The sequence below is a fragment of the Ptychodera flava genome, chromosome 7 (assembly GCF_041260155.1).
Source record: "Ptychodera flava strain L36383 chromosome 7, AS_Pfla_20210202, whole genome shotgun sequence".
Classification (NCBI taxonomy): Eukaryota; Metazoa; Hemichordata; class Enteropneusta; family Ptychoderidae; genus Ptychodera; species Ptychodera flava.
In genome coordinates, this window is record NC_091934.1 from 44464447 (window position 1) to 44470253 (window position 5807).

The 5807-nt window shown below is 43.2% G+C and overlaps 1 long non-coding RNA gene across 1 annotated transcript; it reads right to left on the bottom strand.

Moving 5' to 3' along the window:
- Positions 1-969: 969 nt before the first annotated feature.
- LOC139137650 (uncharacterized) lies at positions 970-4740 on the bottom strand. Its single transcript, XR_011553432.1, has 2 exons — positions 4308-4740; positions 970-2709 (listed from the first exon to the last, which is right to left on the bottom strand). It is a non-coding gene; the product is annotated as an uncharacterized lncRNA (long non-coding RNA).
- Positions 4741-5807: the final 1067 nt, after the last annotated feature.

The following is a 5807-nucleotide window of genomic DNA, read 5'->3' on the forward strand; positions in this document are numbered from 1 at the left end:
TCTCGAGCTGCTGAACAAGCCAATCTTTTTGTCTCTCGTGTGCGGATTTCTCTCCCAACAGTTGATGCATACGTTGATGGATATCTTCAAATGTTTGGTGGTAATTTTCTCTGAGCGGGTTCTGCCGTCTCTCATCCGGCTTCACGAGTTTTGTGTTACACATTCGACAGTGGTGCATTCACGGTCATAGGAACAACCACAGATCCAACTGAGAGTGCCTAGGGGGAAAAGACAGGAGTTTCTGCAATCGCTCCACGAGGTGGATTTTTTTTGGTCATGTGTCTGTTATGAAAATGTGTTTGTCTTGTGTTTGTGTGTGAGTGTCATTGGGTTTAAATTGCACCTACTCTGGCGTTCTTTGTCATGTTCTTTTAAGCGAGCAGGGTCCAATATAGTGCTTCGGGTTCCTTGACTACGATATGCTCCTGTTGCCAAGTATTTTCTCACATGTCACCAATCACTTCAACATCGTCGCGACCTTATGCTAAGGGTCGCCCATCTGAAAGAGCTAGAGTCCGTATGGATACGTAACCTGATATGATACTCTAGAAGCCAACACAACATGCCTGCTAAATCACATTGTTTCATATATTTTGTTTTTGGAAATGACCTAGTAACCGTATCTGCTGTAAAACAGAGCATCACAATGGATGTTACGGGGATTAGAATACTTTCCTCGCGAGCAATAAAATATCCAGCGTCAATACATAATTTGGCTAGTATGAAAGCAGCAAACTCTGCCCATTCTTGACGACTAAACAACGGGCTTGCTAGTTTTTTAATGTCGCAGTTGGCCACCATGTCCGTCATCAATATATTGTATACATGGGACGCCAAGGGATCTAGCATCGCTGGTGATACAATACCCAATTGTGTGATACACGTATGCTGAAAGTTTTAAACCAAAAGGCAACGAATTACACACATACCACACCCAGCCCAATGAAACCCCAGAAAGCCCCTGTCGCGTTTAGACATTTTCACGTGGTCGTAACCACTTTTATCATCACACTTGACTTGTAAATCCCCCTGATCAAGATATCGACAGACTTCCACAAAGTGATCTAACTTAAAATTTACGTTCCTAATCCAAAGATTCATATAACGCATATCAATAATGCACAATCTAGGCTTCTTTGGTTCAATTGTGATGGACATCACTAATTTTGGAGGGGGGTCAATACCCACTTTTCCCCATACAGAAATCGCCCCGGATTCTAATTTACTTTCCGGTGTAGAGGATATAAAACTCTCCAAACTGTTGACAAGAGGGGTGATTGTTGAAGACCCTAATAGTATTGGCGGGACTTATGGTCGTACACAAAATCTTTAAACTCGACCTCCCTAGAAATGCCTTATAGGCCTATACGGAGAAATACTGACACCAATGGTAATCCATTCCATGATTAATTTTTGTTGTCAAGTGGGTCTGTGACAATTTTCCAAACATCAAGATGGTTGTGAATTTCCCCACTATAAAGGTCTTAGGATTTATAAAAGCTGGATGTGCAGGGGAGGCCATTATCGTCCCTTGAGCTATCGTGGATACACTCGAGTAAGGGCAGGACCATGTCTGGGGGTGCCCTCTAAGGACATCCAAGATAAAGTTTTGCAGGCCTTGATGTCTGTATTGACTTGGTGTTCAAAGTCCCAATGATGGGTAATACTCTGAAGAGAAATGTACATTTCTGAAGAGGGCACCCCCAGACAGGACCTGCAAGGCAGGCAGCCATAATGGCAAAGGGCTTTGATGATCGCCTTCTCCGTCTAGGAGTACAGTGTCGCAACATAACAGGAACACATAACATATATGTATGCAAATAATCAGGTGCCGCCAACTAAGCTGTTCGTGCAAAAAGGTGTTCGTGCGAAGTTCTTCAGCGGGCGGGCAAATTACAAAACTAATCAGCGGGCGGGGAGAAAATATCGATATTTACTGTGGTCGGGGAAGAAATTTCATTACTTTCAGCGGGCGGGGAGAAAATTTTTGACAGTGGGCCCCAGAAAATACGTAGAGGGAGGGGAAAGCGGCGCGGTTGATAGAACTTGAGCAGAAATTAAGCGCCTAACTTAGAGGGGAGCAATGTTCCAAGTATACTGCTAACTACTGGCATGGTTTTGTGTTAATCTAGGTTGCCTAGTCGGCATATAGTTGGCAATGGGGAATTTTAGTAGTGGGGAGAGGGCAGCGGGGAGCTTGAATTGTTGTGGGGAGTGGGGAGCGGGCAGACTGTAGATACCGGAGGGCAGTGGGAATCAAAATTCAGTGGGAGGGCATATTTTCCGTGTATGCCAGTGGGAGGGCAGTAACGAACAGCTCTACTTTCCCCTCCAAATTTTGGGTCAAGGTCAAAAATAAGAAAAATCAGTATATCAGCCTTCAAAACATGTTTTGTGATGATTTTGAGAAATTCATGAAATTTACCAGTTGGCGGCACCTGAAATAATGTCTCTTGAATTCATTTTATCATATTCGTATATACGTAGGCTTCAACTATATTGCCATCTGGACAACTTCGGGTGCGCCATGTTGGTTACTCTGTCCACCAATATTCTGAGTGCATTGAGTAGCTGTGGTCTGGAATTCCACGATGCGTTGTTGGCCATTTCGATCACATTTTACAGAGCCTCCTCTTTAATCGATGCATTGCCAGCCGACTTCTCGAGCATGTCAAACTTCTTATGTAACTCTGCCAATTGTTTTTGCATCTGTAATGCAATGAAACACCGTATTACTACCTCTAGTGTAGCCAATCCGTTTTCTGTAATTAACAGTGTCGCTTACACAATCACCTGCTCACCACGACCCCTCATCCACCCACGCACCCGCACTCATATACGATACCCGTACTCGCATATGACCACGGGCCGCGCAGGTGAAGAGCAGAAACGAGCGAACAAGTGACAGTGTCCGTCATAGACATCACATCGTCACACATTTCATTGTGTATACAAAATATTGCATACTCCCACCAGAACAACACACGTAATAACTGAAATTGCATATGATTAATTCTCATAAGCCCCCGCATGGGCAACTGTGTAGCAACTCAACTCAAATCGCGTGTATATGATACTCGTACGCTCCACATGGGCAACATAATGTAATGCCTCGACGCCCTTATACATACTACTAATATTCCCCCTCATGGGCAACACAACATAACGCCTTGACTCGCGTATACGTAGTTCTCATAAGCCCCACATGGGCAACACAACAACGCCTTGACTCGCGTATACGTAATTCTCATGAGCCCCACATGGGCAACACAACGTAACGCCTTGACTCGCGTATATGTAATTTTCATAAGCCCCACATGGGCAACACAACGTAACGCCTTGACTCGCGTATACGTAATTCTCATAAGCCCCGCATGGGCAACAACGTAACGCCTTGACTCGCGCATATGTAATTCTCATAAGCCCCACACAGGGGCAACACAACGTAACGCCTTGACTCACGTATACGTAATTCTCATAAGCCCCACATGGGCAACACAACGTAACGCCTTGACTCGCGTATACGTAATTCTCATAAGCCCCACATGGGCAACACAACGTAACGCCTTGACTCGCGTATACGTAATTCTCATAAGCCCCACATGGGCAACAACGTAACGCCTTGACTCGCGTATACGTAATTCTCATAAGCCCCGTATGGGCAACACAACGTAACGCCTTGACTCTCGTATACATAATACACTGTATCCCGTGTGGGTAACAACGTAATGCCTTGACTCGCGTATACGTGAATGTGTACACAAATACTTGGTGCTGAATACATGGAGGCCCTATCTAAGAACTTCTTGTCACTGTTAACGTTGTGCTAAATACTCCTCTAAAACCCCTAGGAGGGCTACATAAAATACGGGACAGTAGCACGGAGGGAAGCGAAAACATGAAACAAAGTGATGAAAAACAAATTCGTTTGCCTCGAAAAATAATACAAGCGACAGCAGCATACCATGTGTATCTCATATTTCCCCAGAAAGAGCTCCAGTGTTGCACACTTACAACGAATTCAAACGCCCTGCATCACACGTAACTTGCAAGGTATCAACACGAGAAATGGAAACGGTGAAACTATCGATTTGGTAGACTGAACCACGGCCCTCCACAAAACTGAACGTGCACACACAGTACAAAATATCAAACTACCAAAGTACTAGCCAGCAAAGGTGAAAAATACATTCAGAATAAAATGATCAGCTACATACGCAGTGGGCTTGAATTCGTACTTTTCCATTGAAAACGGAAATGTGTTACGTACACAATGGGAATGGCACAAACGAATCTGCTCAACATACCTCATTGTGCCCCATTGTTTTTGGTGTAGACTGGGCGTTGGTCGCGGCACTGCGGGTTCCCGCCACTCCTTCAGTCGGTTGTTGAGCAACGCTGGCGAGTACTGTGCGAGTGACTGCGATGGGCTGGCCATTCTTGGCGATGAGCTTCCACGAAATTTCGAAGTCATTGTAGTATCATTAGTCGCAGAAACCGTCTGAGCAACAGCGTGGGGATGAGCCACTGAAGTTGTTTCAGTGGAGATGGTAGCGGTAGTGGGTGTAGAGGTGGAAGCCATCGTGAATCTGCCAAGACTGCGTTGCACAGGGCCCGGTCTGTGCGAGGAATGACACATGTCTTGGTACTTCTTCTTTCTTTTATACTTCTCTCCATTTGATGAATATTCATGGAACTTAACACCTGGCGTAATTATATCGCTGTGTGATTGGGCTTTGAATAAAAATTTCCATTGCCTTACCCACACGTCAAAGTCGTCAGTAGTCAAGGTGACATTGATCGAACACTTGTCAAGAGGATTCGTACTGCTGAATGTTTTAAAATAGGGACAAAATGAGCTCAACGCTACTGTGGGGGCCTATAGAGTAGTGAGAAAATGGCCATGTAAATGAATTAATCATAATTTATCATTGCTAGGTTGTTGTTGCGGGAAACGTTTATAAAGACAGATAAATTTACGTTTCAAGTTCTATATCACGTAGATGAAGGGTGAATAATGTAGATGTTAGCTCTTAAAATAGATGGCCAGTATTTGTTGTCACAATCAAATTCCTGAACAGCGCAAACTGTCACAGACTCACAAATTTCCTGAACAACACTTTACATTAACGGTAAAAATCAGCACCAGATCAAGTCATGCACATAGAGTGTATCTATCTGTGACGTAAGGATGTGCAGGAGCGAAAAATACAAACAACTATTCAAAGGCTTTCAAAGGGCGTAAAGTTACATGTCGATGTCCATGTTCGCTTACAATCTGAAAGTTTGAGTTCTCAACATTCTCAACAAAAGGGACCACAGACGTTATCTTGCTTGAAGAGCAAACGAGTACTAAAGACTCATTCAGACGTAACTGCTTATTTGTTTATCTATTTTTTCGGAAATTCTACGGGATCAAATCACATTTACTTGTTCCTCAAAAGCTTAAAAGAAAATAATTAAAACATACTCTGAACAAGCCAGCACCAAAAAAAGTTATCACAAAATAAAATCATGTGTAGGCTACACACAGATACTAAAACAAAGTAAACAAATCAACAAGAACAGCCATCAAAATATAACATGTGTAATTTCAGACTTAAATGAATCACTAAAAATATCAATATTAAGATTATTACGAACCAATTCATTAAAAGCACTCATACATCTGTTGAGTGGAGAAAATTTAAAAACATTGATACGGCTACGAGGTGGTCTGAATGTAGGACAGATGGGAAAATTTTGCCAGGTGCTCTGAAGCATAGTTTTGACAAAAACAACCGGTAAATTATAAAACCCAGTTGCAT